At 39.9% G+C, this 23,819-nt stretch overlaps 1 protein-coding gene across 10 annotated transcripts in view; it reads right to left on the minus strand.

Annotated features, from left to right (window-relative positions):
* Window positions 1-23,819, minus strand: part of FARS2 (phenylalanyl-tRNA synthetase 2, mitochondrial) — a 533,637-nt gene that overhangs the window by 455,169 nt on the left and 54,649 nt on the right. Inside the window, exon 1 of one of the 10 annotated variants that reach the window (XM_049654907.1) lies at window positions 16,301-16,668. The exons of the other annotated variants lie outside the window; for them this stretch is intronic. The gene's annotated coding sequence lies outside the window, so the exon portion shown is untranslated. Of the gene's footprint in view, window positions 1-16,300; window positions 16,669-23,819 lie in introns of those variants that run through there. 10 annotated transcript variants of the gene reach the window in all.

Here is a 23,819-nt window from a genome sequence, read left to right on the forward strand (position 1 = left end):
GAGATCCGTTCAAATCAGTGACAATGCTACACTAAGACAAACACACATGAGATCCGTTCAAATCAGTAATCACCTCCCATAGTCCATCATCAAAAGCAAACCAAGAAGATATTAAATGCTTACCCGTTAATATTTAATAGTGTTTATTTTACAAAACCACCTCCCTTCCCCACAAACACAGAAGAATGGAGGGAGAGGAGAAGGAGAAAGGAGGAAGGTTCCAGGTACAGTCTAGTCTCTGAAGTTTCACCAGGTGTGAGTAGAGAGACTGGCCTCTTCACTCCACAGGGGGCCCCTGGAAATCCCATAAATTGCAGCATCACAGTTATTTTTGCCACAATGGTTTTGAATGCCTTAAAAATGCCAGATAGCTTGAACCCAACAGACAGACCCCACAGCACTTGGCACACTTCCATCCTCCACTGGACAAAGTCCCCTGAGGTGGCCAGGCCACATGCATACAGCTGGAGAAAGTTGGATCCACCTAGGGCTCCACCACCATTGCTGGCATTGTAGGGGGAATGAGAAGACGAGAGGGACAATGTGGGAGAGTTTTGTTCAAATGGTAGTCTTCATCACCTGACCAGGTTGGGACTTACAGTCACCTTGGCTGTTCTGCTGGCCTTCCACACAGGCTCCTGGTCCTCATGCCACTGATTTTCTGTCTTAGAGAACAAAGTAAAGGTGGGAATGACAGCATTCTGCTGCTTAGGTTGACAGAGACACTTGTCTCCACCACATGGGATGGGAAAAGACAACACTGTTCTTGGGATCAGCCGTAGGCAGGGACTTCACAGTGACAGAGTGCCCTCCAGCTGGGGTGTCTTAGTAGTCCAAAGCCAGCAGATGGTCTTTAATTCTTCATGCCTCAAGCCCATCATTGAGTCGTGGATCTCTTCCCACTTGTAGCCCATGGACAGCATCGACTCAGGCTGCCAGGGATCCTTGTAGTCAGGGAGTGGCTCAATGGAAGACCTCAGTTCCTCTTCAGGGCCCATGTCTATCCATGAATCCCTCATAATTTCCTCTAAAATGTCTCTGTCACTGTGGTTGTAGATCAGGAATTTCTTAAGCAGGCTTTCACTCTCTATGGACATTTTAAAAAGTCATATATTCCATCCAATACCTAAGCCCACAGGTCTTTGAATTCCAATCCCTCAAAATGTAGGAAACTGGTGACCATAATAAAAAAAGGATGATTCCAATGCTCCAAATATCCACCTAGGGGGCATCATAATTATGACTCCAAAAAAATTCCAGAGAATAAGGAGGTCTGCCACAAGAGGTATTCAGCTTATGCATTCACGATGGTGAACACATTACCAAAGCCAAAGTCCACAACCTCGACATTAAGGTCAACAACAAAAAGCAAGTTCTCTGGCTCTAAGTCCCTGTGGACAACACTCTTCTGGTGGTAGCACTGTACATGGACACTGTCTAGAAAATGTGCTACAAGCCTCTTTCTCATGTAGCCATGGTCCACCAAGTAATCAAATATCTCTCCTCCACTAGTAGACACCCTGACCAGGTAGAATGGTCCTGGATCAAGATCATGTCAAACAGTTTCACATTATTAGGATAATTCGAGACCTTCATGTTTCAGACTTCAAGGAATAGTCTCTGGAGGCTAGAAAATCTCTGCCGGAATCTATTAATGATATTCACAGCCACCTTTGTCCCATAATATGCTGAGTCAACATGACCTTGGTGAAGCTGCCTGGCCAATAGTCATAAGAAGCTGCTGTCAATACGAATGTCTTCATTAGTACAGATGGTGCAAAACCCTGCAGCATGGTAACTTGCTAACTACACTAATAATACTAAAAACAATACTAAAAAATTTTAAAGCAATAAAAAAGAAAAACATAGAAAAACATAAAAAAGAAAAAAATAAGAGACTTGAAAAATAAAAGAAAAATAAAGAAAAAAGAATGAGGACAAATGAAAGTAAAATAATTTTTTTTTAAAAAAGGAAATAATTTTAAAGAAAAAAAAATAAAAAGAACAAACAAAAAAAGACAAAAAGCCAAACAGGAAAAAAGCTAACTGTGGTCAACATCCCTCAGGTCACCAAAACTCAGCTTCTTGGGTAAAAGAACCAAAAACCTTAGGGCCAACCATGGACTCCTACAGGTGCATGAAGTTCCCTAACAATGGTTCCTTATGAGGTCATAGCAAGAAATGCACCATTCACTACCGGGAATAATCCACAGTGCTTTCTCACACTTGTCTCAAGACAAATTTTTTTTAAGAAAGAGAGGGGGATTACCCCAAGAGATTCTTTTTATGTGGTTGATAGCCATCAATAGTAACTTACGAAAATTTAAAACATATAAGATGCTTCAGTGGCCTTTTCATTTCTAGTTTGGAAAGCTACAATAACATTTGTCTTTTAAAGAGCTCGTATGTCTACACTTAGTATATTCAATTCCTTTTTCTTTAAGGTCTGAGAGATTCACCTCAAAATGATACCACTGGCAGAGTGATACTATATAACAAAAATTTCTGTTACATAAGAGACAATAAGGTGCATGGTTAACATACACAGAGCTGAAGGGAACAAGACTTTTGGTATTTATTTGTTTTGGTATTTATTTGGTATTTATTTGTTCTTTGCACTTTTGCCCAGAGTCTTTGGAGGTTCTACTCTTCCATGAGCCAGAGATCCTGCTATGTCCATTTCAGTAATTTTTAAGCGTAGAGACTGAAGCTGCAAGTTGAGAAATTCACCCTTTTTAAAACTAAAAAGTCATAAAATTCCATGTCTGTATTATTCAGCATGGGTGTGGGCATGGATACTGGGTGCCAGGCACGGCACCAGTGCCTCAGGAGAGGGAAGCAAGAAGCCCCTAGACTTATTCCTTCTCTGACACTCCTCCTTTCTTTATGTAGATCCAAGTTTCTGACCTGTATCATTTCCCTTCTCTCTGAAGAACTTTTTTTAACACTTCCTGCCAGACAGATTTACTAGTGAAAAGCTCCTTCAATTTTTGAGAAACTCTTTTTCTCCGTCACTTCTGCAGGATAATTTTACTAGATTATAGCATTATTTCAAAGATATTGTGAATTCAGTTCCAGACCATCACAATGAAGTGAATATCATAATAAAATGAGTCAAATTAATTTTTCCTAGTGCATATAAAAGCTATATTTACTGGCATCTATTAGGTATGCAATAGCATCATGCCTGAAAAACAATGTGCATAACTATTTAAAAAACACGTTATTACTAAAAAGCGTTGACCATCATCTGACCTTTCATCAAGTTGTAATCTCTTTACTGGTGGAGGATCTTTTCTCCATGTTGCTGGCTGCTGACTGATCAGGGTGGTGGTTGCTGAAGGATGGGGTGGCTACGACAATTCTTTTTTTTTATTTTTAATTTTTATTTTTGAGAGAGAGGCAGAGACAGAGCGAGAGCATGAGCGGGGGAGGGGCAGAGAGAGAGAGAGAAGGAGACACAGAATCTGAAGCAGGCTCCAGGCTCTGAACTGTCAGCACAGTTCCCGACGTGGGGCTTGAACCCATGAACCACGAGATCATGACCTAGGACGAAGTCTGACACTCAACCTACTGAGCCACCGAAGCGCCCCTATGGCAATTTCTTAAATAATACAACAATGAAGTCAGCCACACCTACTGAGTCCTCCCCTCAGGAACAATTTCTCTGTGGCTTATAACGCTGTTTGGTAGCATTTTACCCACAATAGAATTTCTTTCAAATTGGAGACCATCCTTTCAAACCCTGGCACTGCATTTATCAACTAAGTTATGTAATATTCTAAATCTTCTGTTGCATTCCAACAGCCTTCACGGCATCGTCACCGGGAGCCCACTTTCTTTGCTCGTCTGTAACAAGCAGCTCCTCACCCGTTCAACTTTGATCACAAGATGGCAGCAGTACAGTCACATCCTCAGGCTCCACTTCTAATTCTAGTTCTCTGGCTGTTTCCACCCCAACTGTAGTCACTTGCCCCAATAAAGTCCTGAACCCCTCAAAGTCATCCACAAGGATGAGAATCAACTTCTTCCAAACTCCTATTCATGTTGGTATCTTGACCTCTTCCCATCAGTCACCAATTTTCTTAATGGCATGGAAAATGGTGAATCTGTTCCTGAAGGTTTTCAATTGACTTTGCTTAGAACTATCAGAGGAATCACTCTTTATGGCAGTACTAGCCTTACAATATGTATTTGTTAAATAATAAAACTTGAAAGTTGAAGTTACTCCTTGATCCACGGGCTGGAGAATGGATGCTGTGTCAGCAGGCATGAAAACAACATCATGTTGTACATCTCCAACTGATGTCTTCGCTGACCAGGTGCACTGTCAACAAGCAGGAATATTTTAAGGGGAATCTTTGTTTGTTTTTCTTTTTTCTGAGCAGTAGGTCTCAACAGTGTGCTTAAAATATTCAGTTAAATCATGTTGTAAACAGATGTGCTACCATCCAGGCTTTGTTGTTCCATTTACAGGGCACAGCCAGAATAGTTTAACATAATTCTTAAGGGCCCTAGGATTTTGGAATGGCGAATGAGCACTGACTTCAACTTGAAGTCACCAGCTGCTTTATACCCTGACAGGAGAGTCAGTCTGTCCTTTAAAGCTTTGAGGTCAGGCACTGACTTCTCCTCTCCTACTATGAAAGTCCTAGATGACATCTTCCAATAGAAGGCTGTTTGGTCTACGTTTAACACCTGCTGTTTAATGCAGCCACCTTCATAAATTATCTTAGCTAGCTATATCTTCTAGATAACCAGCTACAGTTTCTACATTAGCCCTGCTGCTTTACCTTGTACTTTGATATTACAAATATGGATTCTTCCCTTAAACTTCGTGAACCCCTTCTAGCTTCAAACTTTTCTTTAGCAGCTTCCACGTCTCTCTCCCCTTCACAGAATTGAAGAGAGTTAGGGCGTTGGTCTGGATTAGCATTTGGTCTAAGGGAATGTTTTAGCTGGTTTGATCTTCTATCCAAGCCGCTAAAACTTTCGACGTATCAGTAAACAAGCTACTTTGCTTTCTCATCATTCGTGTGATCCCTGGAGCAGCAGTTTTAATTTTCTTCAAGAACTTTTCCTTTGCATTCACAACTTGGCTAGCTTTTTGGTGCAAGTGGCCTACCTTCTGGCCTGTCTCGGCATTTGACATGCCTTCCTCACTAAGCTTCATCATTTCTAGCTTTCAATTTAAAGTGAGAGACGTACAACTCTTCCTTTCACTTGAACAGTTAGAAGCCATGATAGGGTAACTGGCTTAATTTCAATATTCCTATGTCTCAGGAAATAGGGAGGCCCAAGAAATGGGGGAACAGCTGGTCAGTGGAGCAGTCAGAATACAGACAATATTTATTAATTCAGTTCACCATCTTATCCTGGCACACTTGTGGCACCTCAAAACAATTACAAGAGGAACATTAAAGATCACTGGTCACAGAGCACCATACCAAATATAATAATCATGGAAAAGTTTGAAATATTGTGAGGGTTATCAAAATATGACACAGAAACATGAAGTGAGAAATTGTTGTTGGAAAAATGGCACCAACATACTTGTTTGATGCAGGACTGCCACAAACCTTCAATTTGCAAAAAACACAGAATGTGCAAAATTCAGTAAAGCAAAGGACAGTAAAACAAGATACGCCTGTACAGACTTCAAGGTTAACTGTTTTTTCTGATTTGCTTATATGGTTTCTGAATAGAAATCTAGTGTAATTCTTACCCTTGAGCCTTATACAGGTAAGCTATTTATCTCTTCTGGATTTACTCAAGATTTTCTCTTTTGTCTTTTTCTGCAGTTTTAATATGCTATGTCTAAGCACACATTTTTTTGAAATTTGCCTGCATAGCGTTCTCTGTGCTTCCTAGATTTGTGGTTTGATGACTGTCATCAATTTGGGGAAATGTCTCAGCCATTATTACTTCAAATATTTCTTCTTTTCCTCTTTATTCTTTTGGTATTCCCAATATACATATTTTATAGTTTTTAATTGTCCTATAGTTCTTAAACATTCTGTTCTGGTAATTTTTTTTTTCTTTTTTTCCCTTTGCTTTTCAGTTGGGCAAGTTTCTCTTGAAGAATCTGCAAACTCATTGACTGTTTCCTTGGCCCCAGTCTAGTCTACTGGGGACCCAAAAGGCATTCTTCATTTCTCTTACAGTGTTTCATTTCTAGCATTAATTCTGATTCTTTCCAGAGTTTCCACCTCTCTGCTTATATCTATCTGTTCTTGAATTTTGCCCACTTTTTCCATTAGAACCCTTAGCATATTAATTATACATATTTTAAATGCTCAGTCTGATCATTCAATAATCTCTTCTGTATCTGACTATGGTTCTTCTAATGCTTCATTTGGCTCTTCAAACTGTGTTTTGCCTTTTAGTGTGCTTTGTAATCTTTTGTTGAAAGCCAGATATGATGCATTGTGTAAAAGGAACTAAGGCCTTTAGTGTGAGGTTGTATGTGTATCTGGCTAGGAGGTAAGCTGCGTTTACTGTTGGTTTTAGGTGGCAAGAGGCTAAAAATTCCTCTAGTGTCGCTGTTTTTGTCTTTCCTGATGCCTTAGGCTTTCTCTTACAAGGGTTGGAGCCTTGCTGTTGATAATCCCATGTTATTATCCAGGACCATGACTGATATGGTAGTAAGGTACATAGTGCTATAATTAGGTCTCAGTCTTTTAGGGAGCCTGTGCCCCTGGACTGTGACTTTCACAAGTGTTACTCAGCTTTCCTCTTCCCCCTAAGGTGAAACCAAAAGTCTAGAATGGGCTGGAATTGGATATTTCCCATTCCCCAAGTCAGTTAGGTTCTGTTAGGTAAAACCCAGGTCTGTTAGGCTTTAGTAAAATAGTATCTTTTATGGCAGGCTTTTGTTAAGGAGAACAGAATGCTCTGGATATATTTCAAAATGGTTTATCTTCCCCTCCTACTGCCAGAAACAGGAGAGGGCTTTTCTGAGACTCTGGTGGGGCTTCTGGAAGTAAAATTCATGAAAGCACAGAGCCCTTCTCCCCAATACAGGGCCCTGGTAGTTTTTAACTCTCACCCACAAGCCTCTAGAAATTCACCTGTTACAGTTTAACTGTTCCTAACAGTCCTGGTGGGGGAAGGGGGGGGGAGGGGAGCAAGGGCTGGGCATGGGAGGGCTCTACTCTTGGACTTCTATTTCTGGTAAACCGTGATTCTTGCTATGCACTCCTCTTTCCATTTCTTGGGCCAGCAATTTACTCTGTGACCTCGATTCTCTCATGGATCTGAGAAGAATTGTTGATTTTCAGTTTGTTGATCTTATTTTCTCACTATGAGGACAGGACAGTGGACTTGTAAGGTCTTCACATGTCCCATGAAACTGTTTGGTTTAGTAATGTGTCATTTTGGTGATATTATAGTCCTATTTACAATGCTCAAAACTACAAAAATCTGTTTATTTCAAGTATTTTGTTTATAACATGCTATATGGAAATACTACTTGCATACAGAAAAAACACTCAGCACATATGAGTGTTTAGAAAAGCAGCTAATCCTTCCTACAGTGCCACTCAACCTAGATGTATCTTGCGCAGTACATCTGACATTTAAAAATCTCTCTGTTTGGATTACAACGATCTTTTCTTTATAAATAACTTCTAAAACCAGATGTTAGCCAACACAAATATGGTTCCATTAGTCAGTGAAGGCTGCCAGTTAAGCATCTGGATAGCCACCAGCATGCCTCTCCATAATGAAGCCCTTGCAGATGACAGAGTGAGCACCAGCAGTATATGCTGCTTTATTTCTAAGGCACAACTCATTTGTTGATGCAAGGCGGCAGGAGGCAAATGATTTCATTTCATATGAAGCAGGTTCCTATATGGTTGTTTATCATGGTCATTTACCTCTGAACATGCATGTATAACCAGCCCATCATAAGTGTGTTAGGTGTTTGGGTGCCCTCTATTCCCCCTTTCTCCAAAAATCATCTTACTCTTTAGAAACAAAACATTCTTTTCAAAATAATATGCTGCCAATGGTGTATCTTGATGCTTTGGGAAATACATGTTTTGTTGCTAGTATATCATTCTTTCTTTGGAAGATGGGGAGAGCTATTACTTCACCGCAAATACTTAAGAACTTACTATTTCTCAAACTGTGGAATGTTTTTTTTTCCAGATTATATTTTCATATCTTAGCTCCTTCGTCTTACCATTAAATGAATTTCCCTTCTAACTGTAATTTCTGGCTTCAAAACTTATTTACCTCAGTAAATCTACAGTGAAATTCATTACATGTAATTTATGACTTTAGAATCACATTCACATCAACAGACCAAAATGTCACACAGTGTTTTACTATGGGGTTCTGCAGGTGTCGCAAACATGTAAAGAGATGAGACAACTATCCACGAAGCTATGATAATGGGGAAAGGTCAGATAATACATACATATAAAGGAATACTCACCTTGTCTGACATTGTCCATCATTACATGGAGGTCTTAACCCTTATTAACGTTTGTCCAAGATTCTCATAACAATATTAGTTGATTATCTAATATTCAGGCAGACTATTCCTTATCCCAAAAGATTATTCCTAAAATCCAAATAATTTAAATGAACGTAGAAACCTTATGTTATGAAAGATTCCTAAACCTCTTCAAAACCAAGAATCCATCAGCAAGATCATCAACCACCAATTATCTCCACCCACAATTTGCCAGCTTTATCATTTCAGATTTTTGTATATTAGATTTTCCTGAAATAGAGCACAACTGAACTTTTGTTACACAGATTGTATTTCTTTCTCAAAGAAATCCAGATTGCTATATAAAAGTTGCCTCAAAAATTCTCAAGAATCTTTCAGATAAAAGTAACATAAATTCTCAATTCAATTATATGAAAGAGTAATGAAACTTATATTTCCCAAACTGAAATATAAGCTTTTTAGATGCCACTGACCCACAGGGCCAACAGGCCTTCCATGGATCACAAATATGGGGAGAATCCCCTTACTCCATGGCTTAATGCATAGAAGATATTCAAGATCATTAATCATTAGAGAAAAAACATCCATTCAAACAGCAGACAAGATATAAGCTCTAACTGAGGAGAAATCAGACTAGAGGAAGTTCACCACATAAGGTCAGTGCTTAGTAGAAACCCAAGAGACTTCCTCAGCTATTCCTTGGAAGGAGAATCCAGCAGTGCTGGTGATCCCTGCCGAAACACAGAAACGACCTACCCCTTCCCCCACATCATCCCTGCTTTCCCTGCTCCCACTGGCCTCAATCAAGTGATAACTCTGCTCTGCCCCACACACCCCATCCCGCCCACCACAAGTTCTACTGAATCCATCTCTTCAATATCTCAGGGATCCATCTTCCTCTTTCCATCCCTACTGTCATTGCCTCCATCAGGCCACCTTTATCTAAGGGACCCTTGACTACATTCCCTTAGTCCAGTCTCAGCTTTCTCAATCTATTTTCCCCCAAACAACCAGCAATATCTTCCAAACTACAGGTCTGATCAAGTCACTCTACTGGTGATGCACCTGGATAGCTCAGTTGGTTAAGCGACCAACTTCAGCTCAGGTCATGATCTCATGGCTCATGAGTTCGAGCCCCATGTAGGGCTCTGTGCTGACAGCTCAGAGCCTGGAGCCTGCTTCAGATTCTGTGTCTCCCTCTCTCTCTGCTCCTCCCCCACTCACACTCTCTCTCTCAAAAATAAATAAACATTAAAAAAAAATTTTTTTAAGTCATTCTACTAGAAAAATCATTTAGTGGCTCTTCCATACCAAAAAATGTCTCTGTGGATAAAATCTTTATGCCTCAGCATAATTATACAGACCTCCATAAATTGGCTTGGATGTTCCCAAATTTTGCTACACATAGAAATCTGGGAAGCTTTGCAACTTCCAATGTCTTGGCATACCCCATCCCAACTAAGTCACAATGCCTGCAGGCAGGAGCCAAGTATCAGTATTTTTTCATTTCCAAGTGACTCCAAAGTCAACAAAGCTTTGGGAAACAATGCTTCCCTCTAGAGATTCACCTCCTACAACTCTCTGACTCCAAGCCACAAACTAGCCTACCTGACCCATTTTCTGTTTTTCAATAATCCAAGGCTTTGCTGAGGCTATTCCCTGTGAACACTCTTCCCTCAGTTAAGACTTGTACAAATCAATGTCCTAAAAGAGCTCCCAGTATATTTTAGCAGAGTCCTTAAAGAATTCTCTATCAGAAATTACTTTCTGGGGAAACAATCAACAAAACTAAAAGGCAACCTACTGAATAGGAGAAGATATTTGCAAATGACATATCCAATAAAGGGTCAGTATCGGAAAAATACAAAGAACTAATAAAACTCAATACCCAAAAATTAATCCAATTAAAAAAGGATAGAAAACACGAACAGACATTTCTCCAAAGACGACATACAGATGGCCAACAGACCCATGAAAAGACGCTCCATGTCACTCATCATCAGGAAAATGCAAGCAAAACTACCATGAGATATCACCTCACACCCATCAGAATGGCTAAAATAAATAAAAAACACAAGAAACAGCAAGTATTGGCAAGGATGTGGAGAAAAAGGAACCCTCATGCACTGTTGGTGAAAATGCAAACTGGTGCAGCCGTTGTGGTAAATAGTACGGAGGTTCCTCAAATAATTAAAAATAGAAATGCCATATGATCCGGGAATCGCACTACTGGATATTTACCCAAAACATACAAAAACACAATTCAAAGGGATACATGCACCCCTATGTTTACTACAGCATTATTTACAATAGCCAAATTATAGGTGCATCCCAAGTATCCATCAACAGATGAATGGATAAAGATGTGGTATATGGTACACACACACATAGGAATATTATTCAGCCATAAAAAAGAATGAAATCTTACCATCTCCAACAACCACTGAATCCAATGGATGGAGCTAGAGTACACTGCCAAGTGAAATAAGTCAGTCAGAAAAAAACAAATACTATATGATTTCACTCATATGTAAAATAAAGAAACAAAATAAATGAACAAGGGAAAAAAGAAAACAACAAGAAACAGACTCTTACCTGCAGAGAACAAACTGATGGCTACCAGGTGTGGAGGTACAGGAGAGAGGGAATTGGTGAAGGGGATTAAGAGTACACTATCATGATGAGCACTGAGTAATGTATAGAATTGTTGAATCACTATATACACCTAAAACTAATATAACATTTGGCATCTTAACTACACTGGAATTAAAATTTACAAAAGGAAAGAATGAATTACCTTCTGGAAATACCCAATCAAGTCACTGACAAGGAAAGCACATATTAAACAGCTATACATATAGATCTGTGCTGTGAAAGTTGTGATGTGTAAGTGGTAAATGCAGTTGGGAATCAACTAAGACGATAAAGTATGGCCCTAAACCACTCGGCTTTTATCCAATAAATTTTTATACTTTGCTAAAAAAAAAAAAAAAAAAGGAAAGTATAAAACTAGCAGTAAAGTATAAGTGACTGCATAACCAGAACTAGCTGACAACAGTCTCTCTGGGTGTCTGGGTGTGCACAACCTGGGACCTAGGTAAGGATTTTGTGGCATGTTCTAGCCTGGGATTTGTCTGGCATATCCCTCACAGACAAGAATCCCCAAACGTGGGATTCAGATGATTCTCTAGTTAACCATTATCTGTTTAAATAACACTGAGATTTGTTTTTAGGGTATTGGTTGTTTGTATTTTGCTGGTAAGCTTGCTCTGCACTCCTACCACCTTCCAAATACACACACACACACACACACACACACACACACGCAAAATCTCTCTCTGTGTCTCTGTCTCTCTCCCTCTCTTCTCAAATCTCAGTTAAAGGCCATGCCTATAGGTTCTCTGGCAACTTGTGCTTCCCCTATTATACCACTGAATACACAGTGTTGGGTCTTCCTATTGATCAGACAGCAACCCCATTGAACACCCAAGTTCTCTGGAAGCCAGGGGCAAATCCTCCTTGGTGACCACACATCCCCAAAAGGAAGCATCAGATGGAAGCTCCTAAGGAAAGGGACTGCGCCCTCACCGTTGAACAGCTGTCTCCAGCACATCCAGCACTGGCACATACTAGGCACTCCATTGTTTATTCAAGTCCAGGTTGGATCCCTTAAAAATGATAAATCAATACTTGCCACTGGGGTCTTGAAATTTTGAGAGATGGCTCTTTAAGAAAGAACAGCCGGAATAGGAGGCAGGAATAAAGTGCCTCATAATTTCTAGCACATCCTGGAAATTATCCTACTTTTCAAAACCCTCTTCAATGAGGACATTCCCAGCAGCTACAGAAATGAACCAAATCTTTAAGTTTTGATATTCCCAGTTCTTTCTCCTGTCTTACTATAATATTCTGTACCATTGTTAACGTCTTTTCCAGGTTGGTGATATTGCCCTCCAATGTCAAACAATAAGTCCTCAAATAATAAAGACTATTCCCAGGGCTGTTAGGAAGAATAAGTGAGAATGTAAAAAAAAATAAAATAAAAAGTCTTCTGGAACACAAGAAAATACTATACAAATGTAAGTTATGAGACTTATAGATTAATAGCAAGCAAAACCCAAAAGAAATTCTTACTGAAATTTTTATACTTTAATTTCTGGGGATAAATGAATGCCATGAATGAAACTGCATCACTTTTGAATTAAAGGCACATTCACAAGGATTGCAGCTTCATTCATAATCTGAATTGCTTCCAGAAGAGGGTCCCAAATCATGTGCTTTTTTCTAAATTATCTACCAGTTTCAGACATTGCACACATCTAAAAAGCTCATTAGAAGTCAAAGAGCTTTATGTACCTAAATTTGGTTTGTGGATGAATATGTTTATTGCATAAAACCCATTAACATTCAGAAGATCCTATGATGCATGGAAAATTATTTAAACTAACTTTTACCCCCAAAGAAATCTACAGTGGGTAAATTCACACGGGGCCACAATGGAGATGTTATACCACTATGGATCAGAAATGCATTACAGTTATGCAAGAAGGCAGTCTGTGAGTGGCTTTTTGTCTCTCATTCTGACAGCGAGATCCAATCATGAGCCTCTAGTTCCATCACTTACAAACCTTCAGGTTCTCGGGGCACCTGGGTGGCTCAGTCAGTTAAGCATCCAACTTCGGCTCAGGTCATGATCTCACAGTTCGTGGTTCAAGCCCCACGTTGGGCTCTGTGCTGACAGCTCAGAGCCTGGAGCCTGCTTCAGATTCTGTGTCTCTCTCTCTCTCTGCCCCTCCCCTGCTCACTCTCTCTCTGTCTCAAAAATAAAACATCAAAAAAAAAATTTTTTTAATTAAAAAATAAAAACCTTCACGTTCTCACCAACCCCCCCCCCACCATGTTTAAGCTTAAAAAGAGGCTGATGGCCCTCTTCTTAGTTAGATAAACCACCAAGATCAAAAACTGAAAAGGTCTCAATCTTAACAGGGCTTCATATATCTAAAGAGGACAGGATGAACAAATTAAGTTGATCTGAGTCTCATACCACAATCTACAAGAAAGTTTTACAGAATTTTTTCTACGTAACATTTGTTAAGGAGTATAGATATATAAATGTTCTAATACAGAGAAAGAAAACTCTATAAACTCATACTCAGATAACCCCTGTTGAGTTAAAAATAACTGAACAGACTATAAGCACACACACACACACACACACACACACACACAAAATTCCAACAGTACCCCCCCCTCAATCTCTACCTCAGTTACTTTGTCACCTTTCTTACAACAGTTAATGTTTCCTATTTTGGAAAGATTTATTTAATCTATTAAATTTAATAGATTTATTTAATCTATTTAAATAGATTTAAATCTATTTAATAGATTTATTTAATCTATCTAGATTTAAATCTATTTAATAGATTTATTTAATCTATCTATAAAACATTCTCTTCGAGTATTTTTTTTTTTTTTTTTTTTATTTTTGGGACAGAGAGAGACAGAGCATGAACGGGGGAGGGTCAGAGAGAGAGGGAGACACAGAATCGGAAACAGGCTCCAGGCTCTGAGCCATCAGCCCAGAGCCTGACGCGGGGCTCGAACTCACGGACCGCGAGATCGTGACCTGGCTGAAGTCGGACGCTTAACCGACTGCGCCACCCAGGCGCCCCTCTCTTCGAGTATTTCTATAAGCAGGGTCATAGGCCACATCTTGCTTTTCATTTAAGAACAACATGCACTGGCATTTTTTCCTCTGTCAGCACATTATACATACTCCTCACTCTTTGGACAGCTACAGATCATACTACCATTTGGGGGTGCCAGGATTTATTTAACCAGTGCCACACTGAGATGCTCTGGTCTCCCAGGTTTTTGCTACAGCAAATGATGCTGGAATAAGCATCCTTGCCCACATAACTTAGCACATCACTGTGTAAGTACAGAAGGAAGGTGATTTTTTAAAGGTGGGATTCCTAGGGAAAAAAGCATATGCAATCTACTTTGATGCTGTCTGTAGATCTTATGTTTTTGTGGTGAGAGTTTCTGTTTGCCGAAATTCTCATGAGCGCTTAGAATTTTATTATTTTTTTTATTTTTTTTGCCTAACTGGTCAAAAATAATACCTCATTGACATACCTGTATATTTTGTATATTGTATATTTTTTCTTAAACTACCAATTCTCTCTCTCTCTCTCTCTCTCACACACACACACACACACACTATTGGATTAATAGTTTTTCATTATTTCATTTTTCATTATGAATTCTTTTAAAATTAAGAATTGTTTTAAAATTAAGATAGTTATTGGCAACTCTTTCTTAGCCACGTGTGTTACAAATATACGGCTTAGAGAAAGGTCTTCACCATTCCAAAATTATAAATAAGTCCATCCATGTTTTCTTACAGTTTTACTTCTTTGTATTTTCATACTTTAATCTTTGATCTATATGGAATTCACCTCGGTGTAAAGAATGAAAGAGAAAAAAATGCATTTTGTTTAATCTTGTTTCCCCGAACATTTAAATTATTGGAAAATCTATTTTCTACAGTGGTTTGAAAACCATCATTATCATAATCCAATTTCAGGTCCATTTCAGGTTTACTTCTGGATACTATTTTGTTCTGTTGATCTGTCTGCCTATTTCTTCTTTTGTAGCAAGAAGTTGAAGTTACCCAGTTCCAGCGTTTAAGTAATGATAGCTTCATAATGTATCTTAACATACAGTAAGTCCAGGTGCTGCTCCTTCTTCATTTTCCAGAATTTCCCAGGTTTTTCTCCCATTTTTATTTTTGCAGATGAATTCTGTATCATTTGCCAACTCCCTCCATAAACAACAAAACTCTTTTGAATTGGGAAAGCACCAATTTTACAAATTTCTAGAGAACTGACCCCTTTCAATATTGAGCCTTCCTTTCTAAACTCTTCCTTTTTCCATTTCTTCAACCCTCCTATCATAGCCCTTTGATTTTAAAGTTTTCATCATATAACTCTTCCACATTTCTTATTCCAAGTTTATCCACAGCTGTTGTAAAAAACCTAGTTTTAAACATATTTTGTTGGATAGGTAATATACAGAAACACTACAAAATTAAAAAGATACAAAGGGATATAAATTAAAAGGTAAAGCTCCCTCCCACCCCTATCCCCCAGCCATCTAGATTTCTTCCCTGGAAATCATTTCAAATCTGCATCAGATGTAAATCATTTTGCTGTTAAGAAATTAGTATGTCCTCTCTTTAAACAGAAAAGCTCAAGGCTAAAATGAATCTCACGCACTCCAGGTCTTAAAGATAACCCTTGCTCCTGCCAGTCAGCCTGGATTCCTACTTCTCCTTAAATCTTCCATGTCTAATCCACCAGTAAGTCCTAATGCATCTACCCCAGGTTCATCTACTTCTTCCCTAATTCAGCTAGACTACAGAATCAGAGAAGGCAGAGACCCCGCTGACTTCATGTCTGTTTATCCTGTACACAGCACAGTGACAGGCACAGAATGTTAACAGTGCACCACTGCCCCATGCATACAAAGTGCCTGATGTAGTACTGCATGTTAGAACAGTAGTCACAATGGGGGCTACACAAAGGGGGGTCTGCAGGTGCCTAGTGCCAACCTATGGTAGGTAAGGACAAAACAGTAGGTACAAAAATCCTTTTGGAACAATTAGGCTGCCACATTCTTCCAATAACTCACGTTTCTCAAAATTTACAAAAATCAACAACAGAATAGAAATAAAAAATTATGATCTTTTGCCACAGATGGTTTAAGAAGCAGGGGCATGTAAGCCACCAGTATCTCATGCCTAGACTACACTGGTAGGCATCCAATGAGACTCACCGCTTCCTCTCTTGCCTACCTCCAATCCATTTCTACAGTGATCCTTCTAGAGAGTAACACAGAACCACAGCCGTGCAGCTCAAATCCTTCAGTGCTCACCCTCAGCATTCTCCAGGACCTACAAATCTCCACATCACTGGGCTCCTTCCCGCTTCTGTGACCTCACTCATTATCTGTTTTGTTACCATCTGGGTGCCGGGCTCTGTCTGCCTTCCCAGGATTTACCACTGTCTTTCTGCCTTGAGGCCATTATATGGCACGCTCCCTCAGCTAGGAATACCTGGCCCAGTAGATACTCAATAAACTGAGAAAAGAATTAATGGAAGAAGAATAATTTTATAGCAGGCTACATTTAAAAAGTAAAAAAATTCTCACATCCATGCCCCATTTTTTTGATAAAAATAAAAACTTACACTCTCCCTTTTAGACTTTTTTTTTAAAGATTTATTTTTAAGTAATCTCTATACCCCGTGTGGGGCTTGAACCCAAAACCCTAAGACCAAGAGTCGCGCACTCTACTGAATGAGCCAGCCAGGCACCCCTTCCTTTACTTCAGTCTTAAAAGATTCTCATATCTTGAAGCAATGTGAGTAGGGTGTAGGTAAGGCAGAAGATAAAGCACAATGTGGGATCCTGTCCTCCCAAAACCAAGTGTGCAGGGCAGCTCTGTGTTCTAACCACCCGCCCTTTAAGATTCCCACAGGCACCACCCTTTCCTAACCACCACCCACAACTGTAAGCTAAGCTGAGGTAATTCATAAAACAGGAAATCAAATAATTAACAAATATATGCCAGAATGTTCAAACTCACTGGCAACCAAGCAAAAAATTAAAAACTCAATGCTATTATTTTGCTTATCAAGTTAACAAAGCTTAAACAGCAATAATAACCAACATTAATGTGCAATGTGTGGTTAGTTTCCAATGTTTGGCATTCGTAGTATCAACTTATGGAAAACAATATATACAATATTATACAACATAAAACCCTGTGTATATGTTTTGTGTGTGTGTGTGTCTGTAACATCAAAATGTTTTATCTTTTTTGACCAGCAATTCAACTCTGAGAAAACACCCTAAAGAACTAATCCTAAATACATACCAAGCTTCATGCATAAAAAGCTCACTAGAGGATAATTTGTAATTGGGAAAATACTGGAGCTGTGCCAATCAATTTCTCTCAGAAGAAAGAGGGAGCCCATCACTACTGACTGAACAGACATTGCACCCAGGTCTGTCTCCATGACTGAGGGGCAGTGCAAAACCCCACTGAGGAAAAAGGGCTGAGCCTGTGGTCCAGACACTGCCAGAATAAGCAAATATTTTAATAACTGCCTCCTGATGAAAAATTCAGGTATCTGTAAAGGAAATTATATAACAAGGAAAAACATGCATTAAGTAGAAAGAAAAAACACTTGCATAAATAGACTGATTACAAGCACATAAAAATTACATATAGGAAAGGAATGGCAGACAATTTTGAAACATTATAAGTGGCTTGCATTCAACTAGAAGGAACTTGGGTTAATTTTCTCTTTTCTTTCAGTTTTTCCTCATTTTCTAAATTTTTGAGAACAAGCTTATAGTTCCTATCACAAACAAACAAAAAAAAATTAGTCCCTTTGAGACCAAACAAAGTAAAAAAGTGCCTACCTCAGCAAGTTGTAACAAAATGTTTATCCACAGTGTTAAGAATCTTCTAGCTTCTTTTACTGTATAACCATATTACTGGTTATTGCACAGAAGGCAGTATGGAGCTAGAAACCATCCTGTCCACTAGTCGACAAATAGGATTAACAAGATTATCTTTGTGCTCTCCCAGGAAAAAAGTGGTTTACACTCTGAGACAGTTTTAAACAGTAGCACCATGCATAAAATAAGCTATTCAGTCATACCAAGGACAAACATTTCTACCCCAAAGTTATAGAAACACAGTAAAAGCCCTCTGAAATGTAAATATTCATAAATTTCAAACCCGATTACCCAGTAGCTATAACTACTGACAGCTTATGTGGTTAACATCAATTTCGAGAGGCCTCAAGCCATTGCAGACTGAGCAGGCTGTAGTCATCCACAAATCATTCAAATCCCAGGGCAGACATCACATGGCTGTTAGAAGGACCCGGAGACTGTTCATTCTCCCTCCTGCTTTGTCTCCTCAGTGGTGCCATTTGGCATTCACCACGGGCACTTCCCTCACTATTAAAGCCTTTAGCTTTAGAACTTCAACTGTGCAAACAAATGTGCTTGTCACATTCAGGATGAGAGGTTACAAACAGGAAGGAAGAAAAAACACCACACAGACGATGCAACACTGAGGTTTAGATTTCAGTCACACAAGAGAAATCAAGAAACTCAAAGTTAATGCTCCCTTGACAACCTTAAATCTCTACTCCGCACGTATGAATCATAATCAGAGTTTTATTAGGGTCACAATTGCAGCAAATACACACTCAAATCATGTACCACAACTAACACTGAGCATTCTTCCTCTGAAATAAAAAGTTTATATTCAAATCCAGAGATAACGCAAAGCTGTAATTTTGTATGAAACTGAATTTGGATCCCGCACTATCCCTTGACCTCTATGGCTCTGGACCCTATCTGACTATTGCATCAAGGTCACAATCTCTTTAACACATCTGTGCAGCTACAAGAGAGGGGAAATGTGGGCATATGGCAAAGTAAACTCCAAACATAGATCTGGTGAGGGTATGGGGGGATAGGAGTAGCAAAACAAGTGCCCTAAGTTCTGTCAACACCATGTAGTGGAAGGGACACCAGAGCAGGAACCAAAGGACCAGGTCTGAGTTCCCAGTCGTCATCCACTATCAGTATGATCTTGAGGAAGACACTTGGCCTTACCAGGCTGGGTTTCTTCATCTGTTGAACAAGGAGATCCTGTGAGATGATGTGGGAAGTAAAACACACAAGTGAGAGGTCTTTTCCAGCATTACCTTTGTCAGGTAATTTCTCCACCAAAGCGTCCTCCTCCTTTACCCCTGGGAGATCTGCTGCAGGTTTTACATGAGAACCCAGGACCAGTGCGATCCTGTCAGGTCACTGCAAGGCTTTGGTAGAACTCCTGGGACCATGAGGATGCAGCCTTCATCTCCCCCATTCATTCAGATGACACAAAGCCACCACTACATACATAACATACAAAATAATATGCTAGACAATCCAGGGGACAGGTATAAAAAGTAACGATTTTAAAAGGTACAGTCCCTCTTTAAGGCATTTAATGTTTACCGTCCAATGGGAAACAAAGAATTAGAGGAAACTGTAATGGCACAGATCTAGAACAAATTACTAATGAAGCAAAGTACCTTTCCAGCTGAGGCCTAGGTATGACCTCAAAATCCTCAACACAAGCATTCCATTAGCAACTGAAAGACTGTAGTTATCAGGTGAGGGAAGTTTTGCTGCCCAGGTAGGCCTGTTCCTGAGCATATGCCCAGATACCTCCCCTACCTGTCCTAGAACTCCTTCAAATTCCACCTTCACTTCCAAATCATTAGGTATTCTCAGAAAGGAGAGGGCCACTAAGAACCTCATCACAGTGGCTAAAGGTTGTTAACTAACCTTTGCCAATTTTTAAAAATTTTCAAAATTCCAGAGAAACAGGGAATACACATAAGTTGCTTTATTCCTTGTCTAACACACTGCAATACTAAACACTGAACTGGACAATTACTACACTGGCATTAGACACCTAATATATTCCTATTAACAAGAATAATGCATAATGTCATTGAGGCTTAAATCAACACACACAGGAATCCATGAGTTCTGCGTGCACACGCGCACACACACCCACACACACACACACCCTTCTCCTCTCCTACTCTGAGAGGCCACATCCCTAACCCTGGCTAGCCATCTGGGAAACAAATGACTTTGTGATGGCATTGTAAATTGGTTCCACTCCTCTGGAAAGCAATCTGGCAATGTGTTTTAGAAGCCATAAAATTCTTCATACTCTTTGACCTAGTAATGCCACACCTGGGACTCTCTCATAAGAATCTAATTCAAAATATGGAAATACTTACACGCACAAAGATATACCTTATGGTGTTATTAATAATTGTGAAAAGGTGGGAGCAATGTACTTGTCAACAACAGAGCTAAATAATTAATGGTACAGTACCACAACAGAATATTATGCAACCATTAAAATGGTAATGATGTAGATTATGTAGCAATAAAGGGGGATGCAGACAGAAAACAACAGGCACAAATATGTAAAAATCATTGCAGAAAAGTTTAAAAACTGATAATCACTGTTTTAGGATGGTAAATGGAGGTGCTTTTTTCCCTTTTTATTTCTTATCTTTTTGTCATATAGTATTCTTTTAGGGGTGCTTGGGTGGCTCAGTCAGTTAAGCAACAGACTCTTTTTTTAATGTTATTTATTTTGAGAGACAGACAGGCAGGCGGAGGAGGGACAGAGAAGGAGAGAGAGATCATTTTGACCTGAGCCAAAATCAAGAGTCGGACACAACCAACTGAGTCACCCACGTGCCCCTCAGGTGCCCTTAAGTGACCGACTCGATTTCAGCTCAGTCATCATCTCATGATTCGTGAGATCGAGCCTCACATTGGGCTCTACACTGATAGCATGGAGTCTGCTTGGGATTTTCTCTATCCCTGTCATCTCTCAAAATAAACATTTACAAAAGAGAGAGAATCCTTTTGAAAAAAATGGAAGGCAGGCTTTTAATCTTAAGAATAAAGAGGAAAGGGGCCACATCAGAGAGTAAAGCCTGCTCTCTTACCCAGAGAGGAAGGGGACCAGAGGCATTTCACACTGCATGAGGGGCTGGAATTCATATGCACAGAGCAGCTTCATGGAGAACCTTCTGGAGGTGTCCCATATTATCAACAATTACCAAAAAAATGAGCAGTGCCCACCAGCTAACCCCATTCCACTCCCTCCATTATGAGCTTCCTGAGGCAGAGAATTCCCCAAGCACACCACACATGCTGTCAGCTTAGTTCTCTGTTAAAGAGATTTATATGGGGTCATATGAGGCTGTACAATAATTCATTTAAAGGAAATAAGCTCGGATTTTCACATTTGGAGCAATGAGGAATGTCTGTGGCAAGAAATGTAATAATCAGAAAGATGGGGGGAAGAAAGCAGAAACATCTGTCACTTGTAGGGAAGCAGAGTGTGGCAGCAGAGGGTGTGTGTCCCAGGGACAGGAGTCAAAGCAAGAGCAGGACTGGCCTCTCCTGGGCTGACTCAGGGATGAAGGAAGCAGGAAGTCAGGAAGAGTATTTAATCCTAACCAGATGGAAATGGATTTAAACTTGGAGCCATCCAACCCTACATGCAGCTTCAGCCTTGTGTCCAGCCTGGGGACCAGCCCTACACTGGGAGATCTTGGGGGACTCCAGGCCAGTTTTAAAGGGCCAACACTGAGTGAGTCTTATAGATTCTCTGCTTTGCAGCTCTTGTGTTCTTGCACTTATCTGTTGGCCAAGCACCTCATTTACAATGCAGTGTCAACAACCAAGTTCTAACCTCCCCTCTATATTTTAATTTCTACTCTAAGGCCCTGCCCTGGAAGGCCACAGAGCAACTGACTTCAAATTTAAAATTATATTACCTTCCTCTCTGTAGACCTTGGGAAAATTACTTAATCTGTCCAAACCTCAGTTCCTTTATCTTTAAAATCTGTACCTGTACCATAAGATCATTATAAGTTTCAAAAGAAATAACGAATGTAAACCATAGTATCAGATGCATCGTAAGGCTAAAATAAAAGTTTGCTACACATGCCCTCTTGTTCCTCAACTACTAGCATCTGGCCTGTCTCCCTTCCTCCACTACTCCTGCCCATTAAACATGAATAGCATGGCCCACTCTCTATTGGTTATACCTTATATCAACCACACACCTGGAAACAGGTTGCCCTCTGGAACCCTACTATCCAAACCGAGACACTCATTTCTGAGCCATGATCTGACTCCACTTTCCCACAGATATAACACCTTAGACAAAGAGGAAGCACACAGCAATCCTTTCAAAGCTGGGATGGTGAGGTCATACTGCCTGCATTCAAAGCCCTGTTCCTTCACCTGTTAGTTAATGTGACTTTGGTCAAGCTACTTAATCCCTCTGCGCCTCAATTTTCCCATCTATAAAATAGATATAAAACTGTTGTATCAAGGATATTAATAAAATGCTGAGAGCTCAACCTAGCACCTAGTAAACAGGTACATTTTTTAACTTTGACTCCCCATGAGAGTATTTAGGTAGAGGTATTTGGTTAGCTATGTATGCTATCCCATATTAGCAGACAAGTCAAACATCTTTGCTTCTCTCTGGCACTGGTGGAGATTAAGTAGGCTTTCTAAGGTAAAGGCTTGCTATCCCCAGTGTGGTGCACAGACAAGCATTGGCATCACATGGGCATTCCTTAGAAACGCAGATTCTCAGGACCCATTTAGCCCAACTGAAGCAGAACCATTTTGTATGCCCAAGTCACCTTGGGTTCTTGTGATAACACAGATCTAGGTGGGGAGAGGTACCTGAAACCACTATGTTAGGACCACACATGGGAGTAGCAGGTGCCACAATGAAAAGAGTGCCCTGCATTCCAAAAAGAAAGGGCACCAAGATGTGACAAAACTGTCATCTTGGCATTTATAAGTGGAAAAGGAGGGAGATGGGCATGATTGGTAACAATGGAAGAGTGTACAGCTAAGAAGATAAATGGCACAAGGAGCTTCTCACTAAGTTCTTAGAGGGGAGGGACCATGTCTTACTCATCTTGGTTTTTTAACAGAGACTGACTGACATAGAGGAAGTGATGGCTCACTGTAAGCATCCGACACTAGCTTTACTTTTGTTTAATAATCCCCATTTTCAATAAGATTGGAACATTTGTTAGTTTTACAAAAAAACACCATGGTTTTACTGTTATATTTGTGGCCCCTCCCATCCTACCGTAATATAAAATCTGATTCTACACTTCCTATATGAAGATGCCACAAACTATCATTGAGGGAAGGGAACCATTTCTGAACTGTTCCCCTTAGAAATGGTCCTGGCTTTGAAAGCCCCTGAGGGGACACTGGGACTAGGAGAAGGGGCCGGAAGAACATCCTTCTCCACATGTTGTTAAAGAGAATTTGCTGCCTTTTCATTTCAAACATCTGGCATGTTAAAAACTAAGTTAAGGTGACAGAAAATTAAGTGCCCCATTGTTACAACCCTTGACCTTTTCTTAGTGACATGTGTAACTAATTAGCCCCTGGAGGTCAACAACCAGGGAATAATTAGCGGGAAGGTGATGGAGAATCAAATGAGAGTACAGAGCAGAAAAAAATCATTCCAACTGATCCAACATCCCCTTCAGGTCCTTGCAGGGGAGCACAGCCTTCATTTTCTAAGACATCAGAAATGAACAGACGCCCTTGCCTTTGATCTGAACAATGAGTCCCCCTCACCCACCAGGCCTTCACTCCACCCCTCCACACAAACCTGTCACCAAGGTAATGAACTTAA

The sequence above is a fragment of the Panthera uncia genome (genome assembly GCF_023721935.1).
Source record: "Panthera uncia isolate 11264 chromosome B2 unlocalized genomic scaffold, Puncia_PCG_1.0 HiC_scaffold_25, whole genome shotgun sequence".
Lineage (NCBI taxonomy): Eukaryota > Metazoa > Chordata > Mammalia > Carnivora > Felidae > Panthera > Panthera uncia.